Source organism: Myodes glareolus, chromosome 11, assembly GCF_982192425.1.
Source record: "Myodes glareolus chromosome 11, mMyoGla1.1, whole genome shotgun sequence".
Lineage (NCBI taxonomy): Eukaryota > Metazoa > Chordata > Mammalia > Rodentia > Cricetidae > Myodes > Myodes glareolus.
This window is the reverse complement of record NC_142036.1, coordinates 74,335,548-74,362,752: the sequence shown is the minus strand read 5'-3', so window position 1 is coordinate 74,362,752 and position 27,205 is coordinate 74,335,548. Positions and strand designations below refer to the sequence as shown.

The following is a 27,205-nucleotide window of genomic DNA, read 5'->3' as shown; positions in this document are numbered from 1 at the left end:
CAGCGAGGGAGTTTCTTCATCTAGTTGCCAAATTGGAAATCAAGGAAGTCTGAACTGTTCAACACGAGTGTGCATAGAGTCAAAGTACTTCTCCAGTGGTCTGTATGACTGGAATCACAGGAAGGGCAGAGAGGAAGAAAAAAAAAATCTGTCTTGAAGTTTATTTATTAAAATATGTATGCAAGTTGGTACATATTTTATCCCAATAGATGGGTAAATCATAGAATTATATATAAAATATGATTTTTTACAGCGTGTATTTTTTTTACTCTCTCACTAAGAAATTTGCATGCATTGAAATAACTTCAATTTCAATACGCTCATTTTGTGAACAGCTAACGTAGTTGGTTGCTTTTAGATAAAGCCTGCTGGAAAATTAGGTTAACAAAGGGTGAAGGTGAAGAGCTGGAGGTTTCAGAGCTGGTTGAGACCAGGCTGCTGAGGTTGTGTAACCATGCCTAGAGGGCGGGGTTCCTGTACATTCCTACTTCAGCAGATAACCTGCCCCCAGCACCACTCCAGTTTCTGCCAGAGTGATGGAAGTCTCCAAAGGAAAATCTGCGCAGCCCTTCCAAGAAGCAGGGTAGGTGAACACTGAATTTTACTTTACTCTTTCATTGGGCTTCTACTGAAGGACAGATCCTGGAGTTACAAAAGGAAAACGGGGCCCTCTAGATTCTGTCTCACAAAAACATTCCCTTATTCTTCCTACCTGTAAGAGTTTAAAGGTGTTAGTGATCTTTCAGTTAGTTGAAAACTCCGTTTTCAGTTTTCTTTTGCTTCCGATTTCCCGCTTTTTCCTCCACCCAATTGTCCTGCCCTACCATTCCTTCACGAACTCCTCCCCCAACCACAGTTAAAAATAGCCATCTTTTAGTCTTCAACTCCTAAATTGACCCTTTTCCTCACTCCATCCCTCGGTTCCTGAAGACCTTGTCCTGGAAAGGTAGGCCCAGGGGTTCTGGGCTGCTAATATATATGACGTAGTGTTATGTTTTGTCTTTCTCCCTCCCGATTCAGTGCCCCCACCCCCAACCCAAGGTTCTGCTTGATGTTGTCGGAAGGCTGCCAAAGGAAAGGACTGGAGAACTGTGAACACTCTCACCCGGGGATCGGTAAGTGAAAGTCCTCTTTGCCTCATATGATGGTGGTGGGTGATTACTGTGTCCCACGGGCTGCTGTGGTTGGACCCTTAGATCCAGACTCTTGTAGGCTTAAGTGTTACTTTTTTTTTGAAATTGTTCCTAGTGAGTGGATTCCCACAGTCATAGGTGGAAGAATGCATGATTTGTCCACGTGGGCAGAAATCATGGTGGATGCTTTGATAACAAAGATTTAGATATTTCAAAGGAGGAAGAAAGGATGGCAAATTTATATGGAGTGGGCAATGGGAGGATGTAGCAGGTTCAGAAATAGAAGAGTAGTCGTTTAATGGAAATAGGAATTCTGAATTTCATGGTTGCTTCAGAAAACGAGGGAATTTAACATTCAAATTACCCTCGGCAACAAGATGAAACTTTCTTTATAATCATACACCTCCCCTCGACCTTTTCTCTTCTCTCTCTCTCTCTTTCTCTCTCTCTCTCTCTCTCTCTCTCTCTCTCTCTCTCTCTCTCTCTCCCCTCTGTGTGTGTGTGTGTGTGTGTGTGTGTGTGATGCTGTCCTCGGTCCTACTTTCACACTGCCATTGCCAACTCACGCGGGCTCTCTCACCAGCTCCTTGGCCTGGGTCAAGCCAGGGTCTCTGCAAGATTAAGAGGATCTGCTCCAGGTCTAGTTCAGGCGGTTAAGGGAAGGAGCCTTCTTGGTCTCTTGGAAAAACTAGGGAAATGAGCACCGTTCTGAGCTTGACTTCGTCCCTACTGGGAATACCTCAGTTCCCTGCTCTGGAAATCTCAGGCAAATAATTGATTTTTAATACACACTTAAGAGCCGGCGCTTTATGCTCCAGAGCCTGGCTATCCCAGGGTGGCTGTGAGCTCGCCAGCCTCTGGCTGGCTCCTTCCGAAACTCCTGAGAGGCCCGACTTACGGTGTCGGGATGTCCTGCCCTGCGTCTCTCCGGATTCGGGCTGACTTTGGATGGGGAGCCCGGGCTGGACTCTGAGCAGAGAGGCCGGGGTCTGCTGGCGCTGTGGGTCTCGGGTTTGGGACTAACAGCAGAGCATGGACCGGAACCAACCGCTGAGCTATCTGGGGCCGCACAGCGGTGGGCTTACGGGTGTGGACACCCGCTCGGATCACCGCCACCGGCCTCCCTGCCTAGGGAGCCAAGCCGCGCTGCCGGCAAGCAGCAACGCGAGGGCGCTATAGCCCAGGACACGGTCGCAGCGTGGGGAACTGGCCTCCGGAGCTGAGGCCCTGTGGTTTCAAACCTTTCCCTTTCTTCTTGGACTTCTTTGATCGCTCCACCTCTCCCTAGAAGTTGTTAGTCTTTGTTTGCCAGGTGCAGATTCAGATCTCAGGACTCACCCGGTGGTTGGTAAAACTGATGTTACAATAGCCCTCTATCACTTCTGTCTGGTTCCCCGTTTCTGCCCACTCCACGGATATTTTGGAAGGAGCCTCCGGATAGGAATTTCTTGACCGAGAGGAGCAGCCTGGAGTTGGAGAGAGAAAGCGGGCTGGGGAGCAGATTGCCGCAGAAGCACGGCGGTTTGTTAGGAATTAATCTTCCTTTCGGGAGAACTGGACAGAAAAAGATGAGGAGAGATGCAGAGAGCGGTGCTTCCACCTGCACCTCCCACCTCCCTCTTCCAACAGTTAGGCTTCCTGGTTGAGCCTCCACACCGCTACATCCTAGCCCTATAGAAAAACTTAAAATAGGCAGAAATTCCAAGACCGAGATCCGAGGAATTACTTAAGATCACAACAAATAATTCAGAATTCTGTATGTGAAACTGTCAGCAGAGATGTCCCACACCTTTCCCACAGGCCCCTCAGCATTTAACTAAATTTAGTATCGCGGAAAAGCCGCATAGGAGGAAAGAGCAAATAGCTCTAGGCGAGATTTGTTGCTTCTGGTGGGTATGAAAGAACCTGTTCAATAACTACAGGTTTAGATATTCATTTTCGGCTTGAGTTGGGTTTTCCTATATTGTTAGCATCCCGGAGTTGAAATAGCCACCTTCTCTTATTCCTTCTCTCTTTGTGCGCCTTAAGGAGCGTGGTATCTCCCCGCATAGGCAAATTTTGTTTATTTGTTTGTTTGTTTTAATTCCTTTGATTGAAGAGGAAGACTGGAAACTGTAATGGGGTTAGAGAGAATTGTGTCTCCGTGGGTTCTTTCATTTTCTCATGACTCTGAAATTTAATGACCTAATCATTGTTGTTTGAAGTTAAATTATCTGTTAAATTAGCCCTAAACAATAACTGATGATATTTTCCTTTTGGGTCTGGTTGCCCCTGAATTCTTGTTCCTAGGTGGGTTTGACAGGAGTCAAGGAAAATTCTTGAATATACACTATTGTAAAAACAGTCTGACTCAAGGCTTATGTGCAGCGATGTTAAAGATGAAATTTTTTCCCAAAATAATTGGGCTTTATAAATTTGAATGTTTTTTTTTTAGAACTTGTGCTTGAGAAACCTAGACTCAAGTATGAATGTGGATGAGCATTTCTGTAGATGAAAAATACAAACACAATTCCCGTTACGTTACTGTCCAGAGGCCAAGTCTGAAAGAGATCACACACCCTGGCGGCTAATAATGTCTCACAAAAGAAAAATTGACTGTAGGAAAAGCTGCAACATTGTTTTAGATGTAAATTCTAGGAGTCTAAAATATTGCTTTTTTTGGAATCTGACATGTGTTCATTTTACATTCATGGTAAGAAACAGTCTTGAAATAGTGCAGATTTCTCCCCTTTTTTCTTCGATAAAGCTTATATATGGTCAGGAGAGAAGGCTTTCATGGCATATTGGGAGATCAACAGCTTTCTTGTTTAATATAAGGGGTAGCTAAGGAATCTTTAAACCCAATAGTATTCAAGCATTTGAGAAAACTTTGAAAATAAGAAGTACTATTGTGTGTCCTATTAAAATATTCTGAATGAATAATTAGAGACTGGGATGAAGGTTGAGAAATTCAGAGCAAGAATAAGGTGGTAATTTTATTATTTAATACTTTGATAATTTCTATAATTAATAATGTGCTTTTAAAGGTTGGCAAAGCTTTCTTAGAAAAAAAAAGAGTAGTCTGCCGACCTCATCAAAAATGTTCTGGGAACAATTAAGTAGAACCAGATATAATTGATAGCAAGTATTGCTTGTTTCTTTCTTATCTATATTTTTCTGAAAACAAATACTGTTAATTAAACATGGCAAACTCTGATTGCGGGTTGGAGGACTAAAATTGATCGTTTCTGTATCAATAGTGTTATGTATTACTACATTGATTTGTGTTTATTTATACAGAGGTTTCAGATATTTGCTTCCATATTTCAGAGTGTCCTACTTTATTTTTTATCACACATTGCTTTTAATGAAAGCGTTTATCATAGGAAGTAAAGCACATATAGCCGGTTCATTTCATAGATACACTTTAGATGCTGGGTGTGTGACCAGTTTATAAAACTGTTTATTCATACTTGTCTGCTAGCAATTAGAAGCCCGCTTCTGCTTAAAACCTCATGCTGTTTGAAAGCTTCCATTCCTTTCCTCGTACATTGTATTAATGTGTTTCGATAAGGTAGATACATGGTTTCATGATCTTAGGTTTAATAGAGTGAAACTTTTGAATAAGATATAATTTTCAATTGGCATGGCTGGATTAGCCTCACAAAAATAAACCAGACATGAGGTTTTGGCAGTGCTTTGTATAAAAAACCAAGGCGGAATCATTTCAATGTAGATATTGGACACTTACTGTAAAGCAAGTGCAGGCTCTTATATATGGCAGGGGTCCTTATGCAGAAAAACTATTATGGTTTCTTATATATTAAATACTTGTACACATGTATCCTATTGGTGTGCATGTGTTATTACAGCTTTTGGAGATAGCCATGCCTCTTGCAATAATACAGCACATGGATAGTATGTACCAGGATTCATTGCAGAACAAAATGGAAAAGCCTGAGTCAGTGTGTTCCTTCTAAGTACAAGGCAAGAGTAGGGCTTGAGATACATCAATGTTGGTCCTCTGTTGTCATTCCAAAAGATTGAAACCTTACTTGAAAATTGAAAAACAAGAACAAAAGTGGCCTACTTTGTTGAGTAATATTTAGTATTTAATCTGAAAAAATTTTCTCAGTATGGTGGAGTAGTCCTTCCTCTTTAACTATTGGGACTACAACTACCAAAAGGATCTTATTTTCATATTCATTCCTTCTACTGAATGCAAGGTACACAGTAAACAAATATATTGCATTTTTTCCCCTGAGGTCAAAGGGACCTGGGAAGGTGGACAGGGAATCCCCTTTTTTCTCAGTAGTTGTCCTTGGTGAGAAGAGGGGCACAGCAACACTAGGATCTAAAGTATGCAGAAGGTTGAAAAAGAAAAGGTGGCAGGGAGGTCTACCTTTATTTGTTTCTTTTTTCTTTTTCCTTGTGAAGTCTTTGAAGCTAGGTAGTGAAGTAGCAGTGTCGGGGAACCAAGAGCTAGCTCTAAGCATTCTAAGGCGGTTGAGATTCCTTGGTGTCTCGCGTTGAACGGGATTTTGCAGCCAAGACACTCACTCACCAACCCCTCCCCTAGCCTTTCACGCATGCACCAGCTAGTCCTCACGTGCGTGGTGTAGTGGACAGTGTTGACTCGAATTGCTCTCTGGATACAAGCCTTTCCTGTGAATGAACCCGAAAACACTCGACAGGTCGTGAATAATCGTTTTAATGAGTGTGCAAAGTGTGCGATGGGGTGCACCGAGTGGTCGGGTTAAACAAACAACTTGTACTCTGACCAAATCGGATTGTTAAAGTGCAAAGTGATGTCAGTACCATTCCCACTGCCTTTCGGAAATCCACAGATCTGACATGCAGGAGTCCAATTTTCCCCATTAAAGAAAAATAACAATATTTTTAAGCCGTGTGTGATCTTTAATATTAACCAGACCCAAACAAAACCTCATTGGAGACTCATAGTCATTTCGAACTGAAAATAAAATAAAATAGACACAAAGCAACAACAAAAAAAGGAGATACAAGGAGAGAAATAAGGACACATCAGGAATTCTGGTGGAGAACTTGTGCATCATATTTCACATACCCTTGGTGATCAATAGCATAGACACTCTTCCTTCAGTTGCCTATGCCCAGACGACTGAGATGGGAGTTTATTCCCATTCTAATACAGAGTCTGTACACCTGTGAGGGCTTTTCTGTTGGAAAATTAACTAATATGTAATGTCTGCATGTTAATCAGTGGGAAGAAGGGTCAATCCCACATCTCTGTTCAAGGAAAAGTCATAAAAGAATGCCAATGGGTCCTCTCTAAAACAACGACAAAGATTAGGGTTTCTCAGGAATCACACTCCAGTCAAAAGCAGTTTTGTTTCTCGCAATTCTTGAAAAGATCCACTTAAAATCACTTTCATGGACTCCCTTGTTCCTCCTATCTTCTTTTGTAATTTGAAATATTAAATAAGAGAAGAAAGTAAGCTTCAAGATGTTTATGAAAAGCAGAATCTTTGGCACATTCCTTTTTAAAAGTTAGCAGAGGAGAGAAATGTATAAGATGTCTCTTTGCCTTGCCTGTACTTTAGATATATTCAGATATCATACCCAATTTCTCTGTTCCATAATGTTGTAGGGAAATGAAGTTTGATATGTGTATTGAATTCAGTGTTATGCATTTCTTTATTGAAGATGGCAAGCATGTCATATCCCACGGTCTGTATAGTTATCAGTTCTTAACATTTCAGTTGGTATAGAAAGATGAAATGTTAAGAATATAGTACTAAGAACACATAAATATGGAAGCTCAGATTTGTTCACTTAACCCCTATGTTGTTAGACACATATCTTCATGTCTGTTTTTCTGACCATCTATGTCACATATGTTTATTTATAACTAATAGCAACTGTGTGAACTAATTGACCCAAAACACAGAGCTGAGGTATTTGACAAAGTAAGCAATGCTTAGCTAAGTCACTATACTTTAGTTGTCATAGTTACTAGTTTTTACACATATGTGTCAATTTAGCCTCACCTGTATACAATAAAGATATTAAAATTCTAAGCTCTTTATTGATTTTTCAAAAGATAAACAAGGGTTTGGCGATTTTTCCTAGTATGTAGTAAAGTTCTGTACCAGACTACCAATCCAGAATATCCTTTGGTTTTAAGTGAAATTTAATAAAAATTGACAATATTTGGACTGTAGTTATCTTCTGTGTGCTGATTGATTTAAAGAATGCACCCATTTTTGTTTGGGTTGCACAAGCAGCAAAGCTGGAGGGTGCATCTGTTTTTATGTGTATAGATGTGGTTAAAGAACTATACTATCAAAACATTAATTATATTTGAAAGAGCAGGAGCTTGCTGTAGAGAGAATTGCCATGCCAAACTTATGTCCTAGAGTGTGCCTGAGAGGGATAAAGTTCTCTCCTTGTCTCCAGTCTTTTCCTAGAGACTCAAAGTAAGAGCAAAGAGATGCAAAGGGCTGATTTGGAGGGGAGAGATGGTCCTGGGTACAGAGAATAAATGTGAAAAATCTGATGACATGGGGACCATTCATGGGATCTTTGCCTTTGCTTGATTTTTTTTTTAATCTTAACAAACAGATCAGAGATGAATTGGGGGGGAAAGTGGTTGGGTGACTAAAAGGTATCATTCAGTTATCACAGTCTTGATTTCCAAGTCCTACTTATTTCACAGCTGCAAAATTTAGTGCCCAAAATTTAGATTGTCTTCCTTCCAAATCCTACACTGGTATGATTCATCCCTGATCATTTATAGTTTTTGGCTTAATTACTAGTTTTCAGCTTTAAATTACCAATAAACTAATTAATTTAACTAATCTTCCTAAACTTCTGGTGAATAATCTAATAGCTAGAACAACAACAAAACAACAAAACCTGCAACAATAATGATAAATAAACTGTTAATAAGAACAGTGTAAGTAACAGTAGCAGAATTAACTTCAAAATAAACTTAAGGCCAACGGGAAGAAAACAGAACCTATTTTAGCCTCCAGTTTGTGTTTCATGGCTGCAGTTGAATGTTCCTCCGATGTCACATTTTACTGGTTAATTGAATGATTCCTGTCCTGCTATACTCAGCTTTCTCAAGGAAGATTCTTCGTCTACAGTGGTAGACCCTTGCAAATGTCATCCAGCACTTTTGTATTCATCCTTCATCATGTCCTTTTTAAAGCAGTTGGCTCAGAAGGGAAATGAGAACAGAAGTAGATACATGAAGGGTTCTTGAGTAGAGAACTGGATGACCTGCTGCCTAGATTGCTTCTGGTTAGTAGGCAAGTCGCCATTTTTTTTTTAAGTCAAGGAAGTTGAGAATGGTGGTAGTCTTCAGTAGTGGCCTTCTAGCTAGGAAAGCAAAGCCCATTTCTTCAGGTGCAAGGGACGCTTCTATGAGGTGTGTATGTGCTAGATGAGCAAATGGTTAGTAGGTCCTGGGCCTAGATGGGAAGCAGATATCCACCTGTAATAGTCTACCATCTTCTCAGACCACACGTGGCCCAGTTTCACCCCCACAAAAAGGGAAATGAAATAATATGAAAGGAATGGAAGGGCATGGGTTTAGATTTGTTTCTTATCAGGCGGGTGTTAGTCCTGAAGCAGGTAGTTTATAACTGCCTCCTTTTGTGAGGAAGATAGAGAAGCTGGTTAGGAAAGGAAGGGCAGTTGTGGGAGAGAAGAATAGAGACAAGTGGGTTGGTTTGGTGTAAGGGGGGGTGTGTAACCTTACTGCGCTGGTGTGGCCCTTGGAGATGTGCGAGAAAGCAGAGCCTGGACTCCTGAAAAGGTCAAAATCAAAGCCATAAAGATCAGTAGCTGGTTTGTGCTCTGGAAACTTTTTTGGTGAGCTCTTTCCTTCAAACTCAAATTCAACCCAATCCACCACAGAGACATTAAGAGAAGGAGGCAAGGTGTGTGTGGGGGGGGGGAGGGAGGGAGAGAGGCAAAACTTCCATTGCTTCAGTTCTTTGTGATCTTTGCTTTTTATGGGAAGGAAGCTGAGCACTTTATAAAATTTTTTTTAGCCTTTTCCTTGTAATGGAAACACTTCCAGTTTGTGAGAACATTGTTTCATTAAAGATCAGCAAGGACAGAGAAGCTTCCAGAGACTATATTCACTGAAGTGGTGCTCACTTCTCACCCAGCTTGGTAAGTCTGTAGTGGGAAGCAGGTCTGGTTGTCAGTAGGTATTGATCTGAACTTCTATGGCACCCCACCCCAGAATTTCTCCATGCTTGGAGTTTAATATCTCCCACTAAATTCGCCCCAATTCTTCTGTAAATGTCCTCCTGCAAAACAAAATCATAACAAGAATATCCCATAATTTAACTTAATTAAAACCAAAATAATGTTTTAAGGATAATAATCTGTCACCACGATTCTTGTTTGAATTGTTTGTTTTATTAAGAAACACACTACTATTTGCTTCAGTAAGAAAATTAAGGGAAGTCAGCATCACTAGAAAACGTGACTCACAATTCTGTTACACGCACTCCCTAAATATGGTTTGGGGGAAACTTATTTTTTAATACTTTGTATTTTATTTTAAATGACTGAGACCTCTGGAACCAACACAGACATGAACAATCAAGGGAAACTACATTTAGTGATTCTGTAGTGATGATATTTGATGTAAATAAAAACTGAGAGCAATTATTTTTACAGTGGTAACAGCTGTGCAAGAAACTCTTGTGGCTGTAAAGTTAAAAAACCCATTTCACTAAATGAATAATTTTCTATAGCCTAATATTTCAATAAATCTTTAGCCAACAGAAACCATATATTTATATGCTTATTCATTCACAACATATATGTCAAATCAAGTGCATCAAAAATTGCTTATTCTACAAAATCTAAAAGTCAAACAAATATTGGCATTGCTTTCAGTACCAGTAATTGAGATTTACTTGAAATCTGCAGATCCTGGAGAAAAATCACTGAATATGCCTCTTTATATTATGAGCAAATATAGATTTTCTTTCCATATTGGGATATGGAGGAGTGAGGCATTACAGTGGAGTTTTCTGGAAACTCTTTAAGCCAATACATACAAGTTTCATCCATTAACCGTGGTCTAGTAAATTAAAGAAATGTATGTTTTTCACAAGTAGAATAAGGCCATGTCAAAAGGAATGGATTATTTCAAATGATGCTAACATTTTTTCTAACATAGAATTTTTCAAGCAAGATTGCGATCACATCACTTGAACTAGTGACGAAAGGAAACAATTGGGTTATGCTGTGGGGATTTAGTGGGCTCTTAGGCTGAATATTTGTGAAGAACACTGAGTAAGGCTGAGCAATTCTCCTTCAGTCTTGAAGATGACTGATTCTCAGGGGTGTCTATGTGCAAACATCTTAGTTACTGCTAATTAGAGTAGAATAGGAAGGATTTTTGTGACATGAGAGTATGTGGAAACATCTACCTATCCTCACATGTTTATTGTCTTTTATGCATATTTCTAAAATATACTTTCTATTAAGCTGTGACTTGCACTCCTGGCTTCACAGCCGGCTAGCTTTCAGTGAAGTGTGGTTCAGTGTACCAGTGCAGTTAAAGACAAAAGGATGGCCAGGGAACCCGACTTAGAACCTAATCAATGGAATTCTCATTGGCAGACAGAATAGGAAAAGGGTGGCTCCCAAAGTAGGTTGTGGAAGACAGTAATTTTCTTTAGGTGAGTTTTGGGAAAATGCTAAGTGAAATACTGTTTAGGAGTTGGTATTAATCGTGCAGCTTACATACGAATGCGCCGGAAATCATGCTCTGTGCAAATGAAAATGAAGGAATTTTATGCATATTCTAATTCTCCCTCTTTGGCTGCTATTTTGGATGAAAAGACTTCTTTTGCTGATGGTGGGACTTTTTTGTTCTGCACAGGAAATGTGTAAATGAACACATTCTCCCCCCCCCCTCCGTTTTTTCTTTCCGTTTCCCTCCTCTACTCCCCCCTCCCTTTGTCAACAACCAAACGTAGTTAGGGTACTCAGCTCAGCCTCTGATCCGGGACTGCTTTCCAGTTCCAGGATGGGAGAGAGCAGGTCCATAGTCAGGCCCCTGGTTTAGGGTTCCTCTGGGTCATTAGGCCTTTGGGGATGAAAGTAAAGTTTCTACAGCACGGAGGGTAAGAAGGGACAACATTGTCTGGAATCCCTGCTTGCTTTAGACCTACTAGAGCTTAAAAGACTTATAAACAGTGAGGTAGAGATGTCCTTTGGGAACAAACAAGGACTGGTGAATTTTCATTATACTGCGGTTAGCAGTATAATTATAAAGTGTGTTTATATATGTGCGTTATAATGTGTGTGTGTGTGTGTGTGTGTGTGTATTTACTTTCTACTTCCATCTTTTACAAGCCAGTGTTCTAATGGTGCTTAATGTAGGAGCTCTTGAGGTCTCCCTGGTGGACTTTGTGCTAACTCCCAAGCTGGGCTAGTGAAGGGTGTGTGGAGACCGCGGGCAGGAAAGAGAGGGTAGTGGAGAGGAAAAGGGGTGCTCCCTCCATCCTCTACCTTTTCAAAAGTAAAAAGGTAGGGGTAGGGCGGGGCGAGGGAAGATGCCAACAGACTTGAGTTTCTCCGTTTTCACTCTCTGGCTAAACAAAACATTGGAAGCAATCTTATTCTTCCCGGTTGAGATTTAAAAGTGTGTGCGCGGCTCGAGCCCGCACGCTGTTGTGCCCTGTGCTGCTTGGGGAAGGAGAGCACAGAGTTCACTGCCGGTGGGTCCTCTGCGCTGGCCTCTCCACCGCCCGGGTGGTCTCCCAGGCTGGTTGGCGCTGGGCTGTCCCAGGTACCTCTGGCCGGGACCAACCATCCTCTAGTCCCGGCTCCCCGAGCTCGGAGGCGGCTCGCCAGCACTGTCTGCAGAGGAAGTGCCGGGAGAGGCTCGGTCCCGTTGCCCGGGGCTCGGCACACAGCAGAGGCTGGAAAAGCTGGAGGAGGCGCCGGGGCAAGTCCGCAGGGGCGCCTGGGGCCTGGAGACCTCCCGCCCTCTTCTGGACATCTAGTCGCTCCCCACCTCCTCAGCTCCCGCTCCCCACCTCCTCCGAGGCCGGCACTCAACACTCAAAGAGCTCTTCCCAGACCTGGGGGGTCGCTCCCCGCTCCCTCTCACTCCAGTCACGTGGTTGAAGGATGGTTTGGACACCGGTGATCTGTCTCCTGGCTGGTGTCGTCTTACTTAACCTTTCCTCTTATTTTCATTTCTATTTAAATGCCATCACTTCTTAAATTTGGGAGCGAAAGAAGCTAAAGGCTGAAAGAAAAGACCCAATGACAAGGAAATCATTTCTGGCTTTTCAGATCTTTTCACTTGTCCCCTTTTGCCCCGCTGGCACAGATTCACACCAGCAGCTGAGATTTGGACCCTTCCCTCCAGGGCCTAGACCAGAGTCTGCACTTAACAGTCGCGCGCAGAAATTGGCACGGGTGGCTGGATAAGGGGTGACTTCCTTAGGCTTGGATGACCTCAGATCAGCTGACTTTGGCATAGGGTATTTTTTTTCCCTTCGGCTCGGCCGAAAGGTAGATAAACACGTATGTTTTGCAGTGCTGTTATTTATACGGCTATGCACCTCCCCAATCGGGGGGGGGGTAAAGTTGTAGAAAATATTTTTGTGGTCTTATTCATATGAGGTAAAATGCTTTGACTTTTAGAACGTAGAAGTTAGTCTTAAGGCTTTTCCTTTACATTTTATTGTCTTTTAAAAACAACTTTACTTCTTTAATAAGAGGTGAAGACCTTACAAAATGAAGTTAATCTCTTGTAGAAACTACACGATTTCTTACATTCTCCTGCTGCTTTATTATAATTGAACACTTTTTTTTTAACTGATTCACTTCTTTGTGGTGTCTCCTACAGCATTCAACAATTCTTATTCTTTACAACAACTTTTATTCGTTAACGTCGCAAACAGACTTTGCAATCAGGCAAGCCATTTTAGGCTTGTAAGACTGGATTTAGTGAGTCTCTGCATATTGAATACACAGTCTACTAAGTACCATTTGTGTAATCCATGGACTATTCCCTAGAGAATTTTATGTCCCATTCTCATTGATTGTAAAATAGTGAAATTATATAACCAGTGAGCTAATAACCATGAAACTAATTTGAAAGGTTATAATTGCTAATCAAATGTAAAGCATATTTATTAGCATCATTATTAAAAGGTGCCAGAGGGATACAGATAAAACCTGTTCCTATCCTCTGGGAACTTACAATCTAGTTGGGCATAAATAATGAAATGTAAATGGATAGAAACAGCTACTAAGAGATGTTCAGTGCCTGGCATATCGAAGACAGTGGGAAAATGATTCCCTCACGTTAATCTGTAGTTGTGCCATTCTTTCCACAGAAATACAATATTGGAAGTAAAGGAAGGATTAATTAGGAAAACTTTCCTAATTTGTCTTTCATACACATGTGAAATTGGAAGCATACCAGCTGTTTGTGTGTGAGGGACAAAGATGTTAGTTATTAAATGGAGGTCATCAAAAATGCCCTATCAAAGACTGTTAACAATACTGTTACAACGGTACATAAAACTTAAGTAATTCTGTGTATGTGTGTGGGTATGAGCATGTAAATGCAGGCCTGTGAGGAGGCCAGAGGCATCAGTCCCTCTGATGTTGGGATTACAGGCATCTGTGAGCTAGCAGCAAGCAACAAGGGTGCTGAGAATCAAACCTGGGTTCTCTGGATGAGCATCATTCGCTCTTCACTCCTGAGTCATCTCTTCGGTCCCTTACTACTTACTCTTAATGCATTCTCGCTAAATACTGAATGCAGAGAAAATTCGAGAGTAAGAAAAGATTTTGCTGAAATTCTGGAACATGGTGTTTCTAGAAAAGGCTCATCATTACAATAACCACTGTGCCCCTTACTACAGTTTGTGTGCAGTGGAAAGTACGCTGAAATGTTAGACTCCAGCATAAGCCATGAACACACAGAGAGCAGCAGCGCCCCAGAATCCTCTTGCGCAGCTACTTGTTTTTCGTTACCATTGGTGATGGAGATGGTAGGGACTGACGAGTGGTGATAAATCCTGAGACATCGCCATGACCAGGGAGGCTCAGGATGTGTTTTATATTTAAGACTCATGTCCATATTCACCGGAAGCGATTTTCACCTATTAACAAGTTGTCCTTCTACTGTATCCACTGTCTCTAGTTATCTTGCTTTCAGCTACAGAAAATTTTAATTATAGAAACTACTGGGGGCACCATTGGTCTTGTAGGTAGGTTTGTAAGAAGCTAAAAAGCACCCTATGATTCATAGTTTAGTCCCCTACACCCTCAAATTCTCCTATCCAACTTGTCAGTGGAACCTGGGAAAACAAATCTTCAGGCCTGGGAATATTTTGGACAGCTCCACTATGAGTCCTTGGGTCTAAATTTTTTTTAAATAATATTTTCAACTAAAAATATTATTTTGCATCCTAAGAAAAATATATTTGAAGAAGGCAACATCTTTGACTTGCCCCGGGGCCTTAGAGAAGGGAAATCAGAAGGGTATCTGCTTGGATTTTCTATTTTTTGTAGCAGCAGAGGTAGAAACCATCTTAGGGGACTTGTCATCTGAATGCTATTTGTTAAATTAATAAAAATGTGTTTTTGGAGTTGCTTAGCAACTTATGGGAAGCTTTTTAAAAAGTTCACTTGTTTGTTTAAAATCAGGGTAGGTTGCATGTTATCAGCTACATTACATAAATCAACAAAGAGAATGTACAGCAAAAACGGGAGAAGATGCCTTAGCACATTTTCTGCGCTCCGTGCCTGGCAATTCAAACACTCAGTTGTCTGCTCGATTTGCATCAAGTAGCCCACGAACATTATTTATGTATGGAGTTTCAGTGTGATGTTGAGGTTATTAAAAAACAACCAAAGGGGAAAAATTAAACAGCTTTGTCATAAAATATTTGTCTGTCTTAACCTTTCTTCTTCAGAAATCTTATCCGCCAAGTGTTTTTTGTCAGGCACTAATTAGACTATTTCTGAGCAGAGTTTCTCCGGCACCCTTCAGTGCTAGCACCCTTTAATCCTACCTCATTGCGTCTATCTAAGTCATATCTCTTCCACATTGCCAGGGCTCGTTAGCAGTTTTAAAAGCCAATCTCAGACATTATCACTGTTTGTAATCAAAATGAAAATGTCGTCAATGGTATTTTATTTCTAAAATGTAACGGGCCATTTAAAAAAATTTTCTATTTACTGATTAATGACACCCAAACTTTCAAGCATGGAACGTTCAGGACGGGAGAGATGCGTCTGAAACCCTTGCATCACCTTTTCTAAAAGTTATTTTTGTAAATTGCTGTGGCAGTGGCTCATCAGTCACTTTGAAAGGAAGTGATCCTTGATTAACAGTTGGCTGATAGTGTGCGCCACAGATGTGTCGCAGGAGGACAGGTGCGGCAGATACAACAAGACAGGTAACACTCAGGGTCTAAGCTATTTTTTTTTGCATATTGAAAAATGAAAAAGAACTGGGATGTGTCTTCATTTTTGCTTATTAATCCATATAACTATTACAGAAAATACAAACCAAATGCTCCACTGAAATAATGATCTATAAATGCAGTATTTTCAGTAACTCCAAGAAAGACAATAAGTTTGGTGGGAACTTCAGTTTCCTCTTTGATTTTCTGGTTTTAGAAACCCACAGTCATAATTTCAGTTACATAACTGAAATAGAATCTTGTTATAATACTTTGTTAGGACTTAGAGGTCCAATCCTTTCTCTCAGAATTTGACTGCATAGGGCTCATTAGATGATCTTTGAGATGAACTCTTCTTGCATTATTATGGTCAAGCTTGAGATTATTTCTGTAAGTTTATTTTTATTTTATGAGTTCCACGAAACTATTAATGGTTTATTGTTTGCCTTTTTATTCAGACACTACTAAATTTTGTTTCCTATTAAACCCACTAATTGTCTTAATGTGTATTAGTGGACTGGCATTCCAATCTGTAGGTAGTAGTGGATGTGCAAATAAGATTTTATTTCTTGACTTTCCCTCAATTTTCTACCAAATAGTAATTACTTCTCACTTAGAATATTTCTTAAGTTTTTTCTTTTGAAATATATGTTTTTCATATTTATTTCTTCTGATTTCTCTCTATTAATATGGTTCAGTTTGTTTCTAATGATCACAAATGGTGGCGGGGGTGGGGGGAAAGTCATATGATACCATATACCAGCGGATGAGTTTGATTTGCTATCATTCAGTCATTTACGGTAGAACAGTTGAATTTTTAGGACCTGTAACACATCTCCCCAAGAATCATTCTCTCATTTTTTCTTTATGGTACTTTGCTATATTATGTTTGATAAATACCGTTCCATTCATAGAAATCATTTAATTGATAAGAAATGAGGAAAATCCATTAAAACGTGCAAAAATAAATAAAACCCCAGAACAAATATGGCCAACCCCTTGTGTGTAATTAAACATAAGAAAACTTACCCCTCATATCTAATGTTTCTGATGTTTGTTAAAACATAATGTAACAGCAAAGCTTCATGAGAAATATATATGTTCCATTACTATACTTTAAAAATAATTTTTGCTTATGTAACCTTGTTTTTATTAATAACCTTTGTCTTTTCTGTACTGATTCTATTCTCTTGTTCTTATGCTATTATTTTCAGAGCTTGGAACAAGGAAGGCTGGCATGATCATTCACTGCACATCAGAGGGTGTTGAACCGCCAGTGTGCTGACACCGAGCAGAAATTTCCAAGTTTAAAGCAACACTCCCTGGACTCACGACATGTCCCTGGAGAAAGCTACCTCATCATTCTTCAGACAAAAAAAAATTGATTCCCTTCAGTATCCTCCAGTTTCGATATGACTAGATAGAACTTTATGTTCATTCAGATAGCTTCCATGCCTGAATTCTTGGTCATCTTTCTGTCGTCTTGTTCCATAAATAAAGATATAATAATAAAAATGAATAAAGTTGTTTTGGTCTCAGTGAATCAATTGAGGTTTGGCTAAATCAATCCAGTCCTGGAGAGCTGCAGTGCATGAACTCACCTGATTTACATTTGGTGCCTCCTGACAATGCCCATTTCGTGTGTGGGTCAATGTTCCTCTTGGCATTTGCCTAGTTGGAAAAGAGAATAGGGGTATAGCAGTGCTCTTGTGGCTCTTGGGATATATTTGCTCTTGCGGCTCACACACCTGAAGACATAGCTCTTTCATTCACAGGAGCACAGAGCTCAGCACCTTAGGCTGCTTATAAGCTTATATATTTTCTGGGCATCTTTTTTTCCCCAGCTCTTGCATGGGATAGGGCTTAGTGAAGTTATGAAATAACTCCTTTCATAGGAGGGATTTATAGAGCTTTATTCCAGCAATCAAGATGAATATGAATAAATGATTGACCAGGGCTGGGGATGTAGGGTAGCGCTAGACTGTGTCCCTAAAGTGGGCAAGGCCCTAGGTTCAGGCCTCAGTACCTATGATTAATTCACGGGTACACTGTTTCTATTCTAAGTGAGAGGAAACAGTTGCCATTATTTATCTTTATTCCTCACAAACATGTGAGATGTTGTCCTGTGCTTTGCATTACCCTGAAATTAATTTTAAAATTTTTGAGACTCAATGTATATATTTATGACTGGCCTGGAACTCACCAAATTGTCACAGAGATCTATGAGTCTCTGCCTCCCGGTGCTGGAATTAAAGGCATGTAGCACCACACCTGGTGATATTTTTCATTTCTTACAGCTTTATGCAGAGAGATATTAGAAAGAAATCTAAATGAAAAAGCACAAGATGAGACTGTTTTTTTGATTGCTGAAATTCAGTGTCAACACAAAAGAGGCTGTCACAAACATACAAAGAAATCTTTGGATGACAGATTAATTCTTCAGCTACAAGATTTGAATTAAGTTAATTGGAGGCATTAGCATACCCACTGAGGAAATAGTAGCCACAGAAATAGATAAATGAAAATCAGAAGCCACGTAGAGAAACCTATCGTGAATGGCTCAAGCATGGAGGAGGGTATTCATATTTGTTGACTTAAATTTGCTGCTAATATCCACTAAAATAAAAAATGATAAATATATTCAGAGTCAATGTCTTCCAAGCAATATTCTTGATTTAATATAGTTCCACTCAGAAAATACATTAACCACAGAAATTAATACAGCGATAGCTACCATGAAGCAAGCAATGTTCTCTGCTTCCAGTGACGTTTCTTCACTGAAGTTGTTTGTCGTAAGTGAACAATTTCATTTCAAGTCAAAACATTTTTTGACTATAGTAAAATATTTTTTGCTATGTATTTATATTTCAGGGGGGCAAGGGATAACATTTTGGTATATCATTAGAAGTCATTGTAAAGTTTCCAGTGTTACAGGCTGATGCAGAATAGTGTCTGTCAGGTCCAGCCACTTCTGTCCACTTTTGATAGAAAACATTCATAACCACATGCTTCTATGCATGAAGGAGAGTACTTGAAGTAGATTAGCACTGCAAAATTAATAATTTGATGGGACCAAATATTTCCTGTAATGCAATGTTGTGCATTTAAACTATGGCCGTAAGGGGAAGGCCGTTTAAATGCTGGATTTGCTGCTTAGCATCTTACTAACTGTGAGACCACCTTAACAAGTATCCACACCAACGTCATCTCTAAATGAGGATATTATATTAAAATGAGCATATAGGAAATCAAATTGTGAAAACTGCACAAACTGCCTAGGAGTATGCATATACTAGTGTATGTAGTATATACAAGTTAAGCCAACAATGAGACATTGTTTCACCTCAGTTAAACAGTCTTTTATTAAAAAGAGTTACATAAAATTCTAATAAGCAGTCAGAGAAAGGAAAACTACAGGCTTGTTGGAAATGAAAACCAGTATGGCAGGGGGATTGCAGGGGAAAATAGGCATAGAGCTGTCATATCATCCCCAAATCTTATTCCTGGTAAAAAGCTAAAGAGCTGAGGTCAGTGGTGCATTAAAGAAGTGTCTACACCCACATGCTCATGGCTACATTGTCTATAACACCAAGGATATGGTACCAGACTAAGAATTCTTTGGTCAAAGAGTGGATAAGATAGATATGTAGACTATTGGTTGGCAGAGTCTGGGAAGAGTGTGGAAAGGAAATGGGAAAGGGGATATGTTCACGGAGACTATTGGACTGGAGAACAATCTCTAATATTCTATAATACCAAAGTGTAACCGTAGTTGACATTAATTAATTAATCAAATGCATTGAAGGACCTAGTAGAAGGGTTTGGGATGTTATTCACACAAACAAATGGCAACGGTGGAAGTGATGGATATGTCAATTGCAGTGATCTGATTACCACATGCTATATGTGTATAGTAACATCATATAGTGTATAATGCACTATAAGCTGAACAACTATAAGTCAAAAAAAGCCACAAAGTGAATGAGTGGAAAAAATAGTTTAAGTACTTAAGTAAAGACAGAGTCACAATAAGATTGTAGAAATTCAGGATATGATTGCAGACACAAGACATTGGCAGATAACAACTGAATATTTCATATGATATAGTTTCTAGAAATTCTTACCTGATCTTTCCATTCCATTCAATTACCTCCTTTGCTTTATTTTGAAATTCTAGGCAATTTCATCTTATGTATCATTGTTATTCATAATACTGGTGGAATAAATTAATGAAACAGTGTTGTTATGTATTTCCCTACAACCTTACATGTTTACTTTTATCAGAACTAATGGAGTGTGGGAGTAGGTCTATATTTAGCCCTATTCAGTCCTTTAGGGACCTAGAAATGGCTCTACCATCTTGAGGATCATGAAAATATTTATAATCAACTCTGGATAATGTATAGAATGCATGCTCAGAATTCTTTGAAATAATTATTTAATTCCGTAAGTCTTCATCAGTGAAGTTCACTTTGTCAAATTTAACTGTTGGGAAGGCATCAGTATGCTATTTAGTTATGTATTTAAGAGGGAAAATAAATGCCTAATATTTCTGTTGTGCCAATCAATTGAAGGTGAATGCTAACTAAATTCATTTGAATAGTCTTCTTTATTCTATATTCAGTTAACTAAAAGCATACCAAATACTAAGCTACAAAATTAATCTTTCATAGAAAGCACTTGCCTATAGGAATTGACGTCTAGAAAGGCTTCCTATCTCTTTGGTAAGTTCTTGTTTCATAAAAATCCTCTTGATAACATTTTCTGAAGCCTTTAACCTGTGTCATTTCAACTTAAAACTTATATATGTAGAAGAGGTTAGATCCCCCAATGAGCTTTTTCCCTGCTTTTACCGTCTCATGTTGTTATCCCAGTGTCTTTTATTCTAGTTGTTATTGAGAATGCACTTTCAGATTTAGCATGGAGATTAAATGTAAAACAAGTAAATAGCCAATTTTCTTGTTGGGATGAACTGTAAAAGTCAATGCTTTTAAGAGATTTTTTTCTTCATGCTTAGCTGCTATTTCTCAGTGACTGAAAAACTCAAAAAGAAGTGGATTGACAACTTTAGATTTTAGATTTTTTTATGAAAAATTGTTGTGATGATAAACTTTACACACAGTGTAAGCTTTGCTATGATATTCCAAAATACTATTTTTTAAACAGCAGGTTACATTTTCCTGATGAGAGAGTTGATAGCATTAAAATCTACTGAGCAATATGTATGAAGGTTCTATCCAAATTAAGGACTTCGCTTAAAGTTCCCAAGACAGGGTTTGTTCATTATGGTCAAGTGCACAGAGTCAAATATCTTGCTTATTGTATTCTTTACAGAACAAACTGCATGTGATGCTCACATCATGTATTTTAGTAATGCCAGTGTTCCAGAGACTGACTGCATTTACTCAGTTTCTCTCCACTTAGTGTATTTCAGTTATGCTGATATTATTTTGTGAGAACTAATTGTTATACTTACAGTCTTCTCATACGAATATGTGAAAATGAATTATCTTTTATGTTTTGTATCTCATTTTATGAATTATCCTTTTTAGTTTACCTTAATTTTTTAAACCAAGGTTCCCTTGGTAATTTTTTCTTTTCACTGTGGTGTAGCCAAAATCAGGGAAAGGGGAAGGTAATCAGCTGGTGCAGGGAGGGTCACAACATTCCACTTATACACAAAGCTAAAAAGCAAGCAGGATCACTATTTTGCCTGGAATGTTACAGCATGGGATTGAGAGGGATAGGTGCAGAGGGATAAATGGGGAATTGGGATGACATAAAAATGCAACCCCTTCCCATCTAGATGCCTGGTATGGAAGACTTTGTTTGCTTAAACCCAAGAGGAATCAGAGATCAAAAGAAGTTTGGGAAAAACAGAACTACCAGGGATGGAGAAATCAGGGCCATACATGGTGATGTTGTTGTTGTAGTGGTGGTGGTGATGGTATTTGACAATTCCAGTGATGGGGCTGCCCGTTCCTTGCTGGGATCCCTCCAGTTGCTTCTAAATTTATCAGGAAAGTGATGATCTTCAACACTCAAGAGCCTGTCTGGTAACTGCTAGATACTCCAGGTAGGGATTAGAGGCAGCTATTTAAAGTTTGCCACTCAGGTAGATGGCAGCAGGACTGTTGAGTTTTTCTGTCAGAATGCAGTGGTCCTTGGTCTCCTCATAGCAGGTTTCTGTTACTTCATGTTTGATGCATATTTACTTCTTTTTGATGGGATTATTGGAGCTGGTATAGATCATTTTGTTCTTGAAGGATTTGTTCCCAGGGGCCTAGAGGTGAGCACTGGCTCCTCCTCTTCCTCTACTGGGTCTTAGCAGGTTACATCAGAGCAATAGTTCTTATCTGGATGCATCTTGACAATGATAGGTAGCAGTCATCAATTTGCTCAACATCGCCTATTAGGGTCTCCTTGCCCTCCTTCAGGATGGTGTTTCTGTCCTCACTCAAGCAGACAGGCACTGCCTTCTCAAGTTCTTCACTTCTGGAGCTCACAACTTGCTCACTTTCCTGTTATTGAACACCTTGATGACATCATCAGAGGCAGTCATACACGAAGTCATGTTTCAGAGGTGAAAAACAGACTAGGAGACCCACAGAAGAACTGACTGAATTGATCGTCTACCTACGCTTACTCAAATGAAATATTTCTGATAGTCACTATTCTTAAGTATCTATTTAGTTACGAGGAAAAGGTAAAGGCTTATTTTTTAAAGACAAGATTTTATATAGCTTAGTCTAGCCTTACTCTCTGTGTAGTCTAGGGTGGATTTGAACCCTTAAACCCAGATCTCAAAAGTTGGCATTACAGGCATGTGCCACCATCTTAAATTAACACTGACTTTCTTAGATGAGTATGCATTATGCCCATACTTGTTTTTGTACTAATTAATAATTTTTATATGAAATATGTATCGTCTTTTATATACATTTGTGTATTTTAGAATTTGTCTGTTTGCAAATTACAGGTAAGAGTTCAAATAGCATCGTAAATTTGATTTTTGTGTCAGCCCAATGTTTACCTCTATTAAACCAACATCAAAAAGTAAATAATCTTGAATGCATCAGCTCTATAATTGTTGACATATAATACTAAACTGAACAATTGTGTCGAAAAAGGGAGATTTTAAAAGATAGAAATTAAAACTAATACAGTGGTACATACAGGGTTAGCACTCCAGTGAATGAAGCTAGAGAATTATGACTTTGAGACTAGCCTAGATTACATAGTAAAAACCTGTTTATTGACACAGAATAAATAAATAAGTAAATATGCAAAATAGATCCAGGGGTGCTGTACTCTTGTGGCAGAGTCAGGTGGATCTCTGAGTTTGAGGTCAGGGTTGTCTGCATTGCGAGGTGCAAGATAGCCAAGTCTATACAGTGAGACCCTGTGTTGGAGAAACAAAGCAACAGAAAGTAGATATAAACATTTTGATGTCATGTTCATGATGTCAAAGGACATTAAGTAGGAACTCATGTAAGATGTAAGGTCAATTATTTTTGACATTTTACGTTATAAATCCCTTTTTAAAATTATCAATCACTATGTATATCTTTTCACCTTTTATTATTAAATAAATGATTTTCTTGGTATGAAAAATAATTATCCGTGAAGTAGAATCTTTTTATGAGAAAAGTTTGAAGTCTTTTAACCTTTGTGTTTTAAGCCCCTATGTTTTTTATCTTTCACGTGCAGTAGTCACTGTGACTTTGATAGCGTTAACGTTTGCTGTCTTCGTGGTTGTGCAGTGATGTGAAGCACCACATCTTCTGCCTGCAGTTTCCTGTAAGGCAGTGCATGTGACTAAAGACAAATGGTTTTATGCCTGTCTTATATCCTAATTGCCATTACAAAATTTACATTTTCACTCCTAAACTTCTTTATATATAGGACATAACTGTTTTAGCCTCAGGTTTTATGCATATTTGACAATAAGTCATTAAGAAGAAGCCATTTAGTATTTGAAGTTTGATGCAGTGTAAATGCTAATTAAAGTTTATTGGCAAATCATTTAAGATTTTATGTAAGCTGACTTGAAGTCATTTCTTCCAAAAACAGTTGTTAAATTTCTGCGTATTTCCTGCATGGCGGATTTTGAATTTAATATCTGACATGTTTTCTCAACTACTGGCTCATAATGAAAACATGTAGGTACTCCGGGGAATGTGTTAAAAGCAAAACTCTATGATCCTTGAAAGGTAAATGACAGCACTGAGATTGTCACATCTGGATGAGAAATGCTTCATCTGTTTATCTAACTAAACAAACACAAATAGTGATAATTAGGATAACAATTCATATTTTCGCAAACAGCATATGGTTTTTCTTAGGTCGCACTCTAACTTTTGTGGATTTTTTTTTTTTTTGTAGCTACAAATGAGTTGACCTTCGACATAATGCTTTTGAATGATCATAGCAAACCTATTATTTTGTGTTTTGAAGTTTAAAGACAAAATAAATTCTTGGCTTTCAAACAGTCACGTATATTACCTACTCGAATGTACCTATATTAGATATAAAAGCTTGCAACATTGTAGCATGCTTAATTACTCAACTCCACCACCATAGTTTCTCCTTAGATCTGAGCAATCGTCTTTTAGAATCGTTAATTTAAAAGTAAAAATGATTCTTCTAGTTAGCTCACAATGGTTTATATTTAAGATAAGCTTTTATTATCACAGTAAGGTGCTGGTTATGCATGTATGTGTGTATGTATATTATGTACACACATGTGCTCACTGAAGAATGTGAACGTGGGTATGGTCATGCTACAGTAGCTATGTGGAGGTCACAGGACAACACTTGGTAAGTGGTCCTCACATTCCACCTTCTTTGAAACAGGGTCCTTTTCTGGTTCATGGTTGTTTACACTGGCTGGAGAAAGAGCTTCTGGAGATTTTCCTCTGCCTACCGTTTTCCCACAGGTGTCCTGAGATTAGAAATGCTTGTGCTGTGTGTGTGTATCCTGTCTGGCTTTTGTGTGGGCTTGGGCGATTTGAACTCAAGTCAGGCTTATATGGCAGGAAAACACTTTTACCAACTGAGCCATCATCTAGTCAGTGTTCATTGATTTTTAAATTGAGCTTTACTTGTCGATGAGTTGTTTAAAGAAAAAAGTTTTAATTTAGGCTAATATACTAAAAATAGCAGCATATTATATTTAAACCTTAAAAGAAAACTGTTATTGATATTTGAAAGACAATAACTTAAATATTTTTTCTCCTTCTAATTCTGTGTCTCTGTTTAAAATTAGTATAATCATTTTTATTGATGAATTAAAATGTACTTTATTTATGATAGTCATATGGTTTGCTATTAAGTTGACAATCATACTTTTTCTTACTTAAGGTGAAGCAGTTGTTTAATTGAACATGCCATTTATTTAACACACAGTATTTCAGAATTACCAGTTCAAAAGATAGGAGAACTTACATATAATACATCTCAAGCTGACGGTGAGATTCCTTTCACCTTAAAGAGGTAAACAGAGAACTGTCATCCTGAAGAAAAGGTATATTTTCATTGTTCAGAGATATGATACCCTACAGTTTACAAAATATGACTCTTGAAGATTAAGGCAAAATTCTATAATAACTAAAATACCCCAGCCTTGGTGATTAGTATTTTAAATATTTCATTAATTTTTTTTATTGCTTTTATTGGTCAACTCAGAGAAGGCAAATTACAAAAGGATGAATTTGGTGTGAAAATATGAAAAACTTCGCATTTATAGTATAAACAATTAAAAAACTTTAAGCCTTAGCAAATGCCAAGCTCAACAGCAATACTAAATCAAAATTAAGAGAATTATTTGGTTTTCGAGAAAGTTTCCTTCCTTCCTTCCTTCCTTCCTTCCTTCCTTCTTTCTTTTCTCTCTCCCATCCTTTCTTTCTTCCTTCCTTTTGGCTTCATTAAGTGACTTTTATTTCAACCTTTTCTTTACACAGTTCTTTGCTATAATAATGACTATCATTTTTATATCTGTAGAAATTACTATCCTGACTTTTTAAAGTTGTAAAGTAAAAGATAATAAACTATATATGTAAATATAAAATATCCAAGTAATTATTTTGAAGGGAAATCTGCATAATCTTAAACAATTAAAGCTAAAACGCAGGTTTATTATCTGATTATTTTCCATATAGCCAAAGTATAATGTTATTTTGCCAAAAATATTTCTAAGTTTCATTTTCCCACTGGTATTAAATCAGTACAGGAGACACAAAATATTTATTTAAAGTTAGGTAGGAAGTTGTAGTTTACGAGAACAAGGCGAATTCACATTTCTCTGCCCAAAATGTAGCTGTCAGACTTTCTGAGTTCAAGTTCAGCTCTCAGCAGCACACTGAAGTTCTCTCAGCATGGCTGAATTATTATATCTCTGTTTCAGGATTGCAAACGATTATAAACATGATTCCTTGACTCTAATTTCTTCTATGTAAACCCTTCTATTAGGTAAAACTAATATGAGAGGAATATTGATACTGGTTGATATTTATTTAAAGATGATTATGTGCCATATGCTTATTTCTTTTTTTGAGTAAACTCAGTCACCTTCCCATTAAACCTGATCAAGCATGCACGCACGCATGCACACATACACACCACCACTACCACCACCACCACACCACACAACTGTCGTCATAATCCGCTTACACTTTATTGAGTAGTTTAAAATCAGAGATGAAAGAGAAATTAGGAGTGAGTCTTTTAAACTGAGCTAATGAAGAGGGATAGGAGCCCAGAGAAGCCAATCTGGTATCATTTTATGTTGGCAGTTATACGTTCTCTCCCCCCTCCCAGTGAATCACAAAGACAGAGAGGATGGGTATGGTTTTTACAGGGTGAAATAGGTTGTCTGTCAGTTGGCGTTAGGCGACAGTCTGTCTGCAAGCCGTAAGATGATCTGCACAGCTCCCGAGGAAAGCAGGCAGGATTCCTGGCTTGCAAGAATAGATATTGATCTACCTCAGCCACCTAAACAATGCCTCACCTGTCTGCCTTGTCCATACCTTATTTTACGCAGTCTAATGCTTGTTTTGTTTGACTTTTCTTTTATTTCTCTGGATCTGAGCTTTGATACACTTTGGGGAGTACATAAACACAGTGCTGTACTTGAACATCGCCATACTTCTGACCACCCCTCTCTGGTGAATAGCTCTGCTATTGAAAATTATGAGCTGGAGCTCAATTACTAGGCCACATACAGAAGTGGTTGATCCAGCAGCCTAGTGTCCAATAACACTGAGTGTGAGATGGTGCTAATTACTGCCCTATGGACCTTGTTTAAAATTTCTTATATTTCAGCTACTAAAAGGGTTTTTTATTATTATTAATTCTAGTCTCCCCAGCAGATAACTGAAAGCAAAGTTACCATAGTATTTAGAATTCTATCCACTTATTTTGGAGCACAAATATGCTACTATGTACTGCCTCAAGCACTAATGAAATACAAAACTACATTCAGCTTCCCAGTAAACTATAATATAAATATTTTACCAGCACTTATTATTAGTTTGCCATTTCCTGCTGACAGCTATTCCAACTTTGCCAGCAGGCACTGGGTCTCACAATTGTATTATGTTTTGAACAAATAACGACAAACAAAAATTCTCACAAAAT

The 27,205-nt window shown here is 38.6% G+C and overlaps 2 long non-coding RNA genes across 2 annotated transcripts; one reads left to right on the top strand and one right to left on the bottom strand.

Moving 5' to 3' along the window:
* On the bottom strand, positions 1-5,644 carry LOC125387965 (uncharacterized). The gene is made up of 3 exons (XR_007228054.3): positions 5,515-5,644; positions 2,472-2,623; positions 1-108 (listed from the first exon to the last, which is right to left on the bottom strand). It is a non-coding gene; the product is annotated as an uncharacterized LOC125387965 (long non-coding RNA).
* Positions 89-17,111, top strand: LOC125387964 (uncharacterized). The gene is made up of 3 exons (XR_007228053.3): positions 89-583; positions 1,042-1,115; positions 16,783-17,111. It is a non-coding gene; the product is annotated as an uncharacterized LOC125387964 (long non-coding RNA).
* The last annotated feature ends 10,094 nt before the right edge of the window (positions 17,112-27,205 follow it).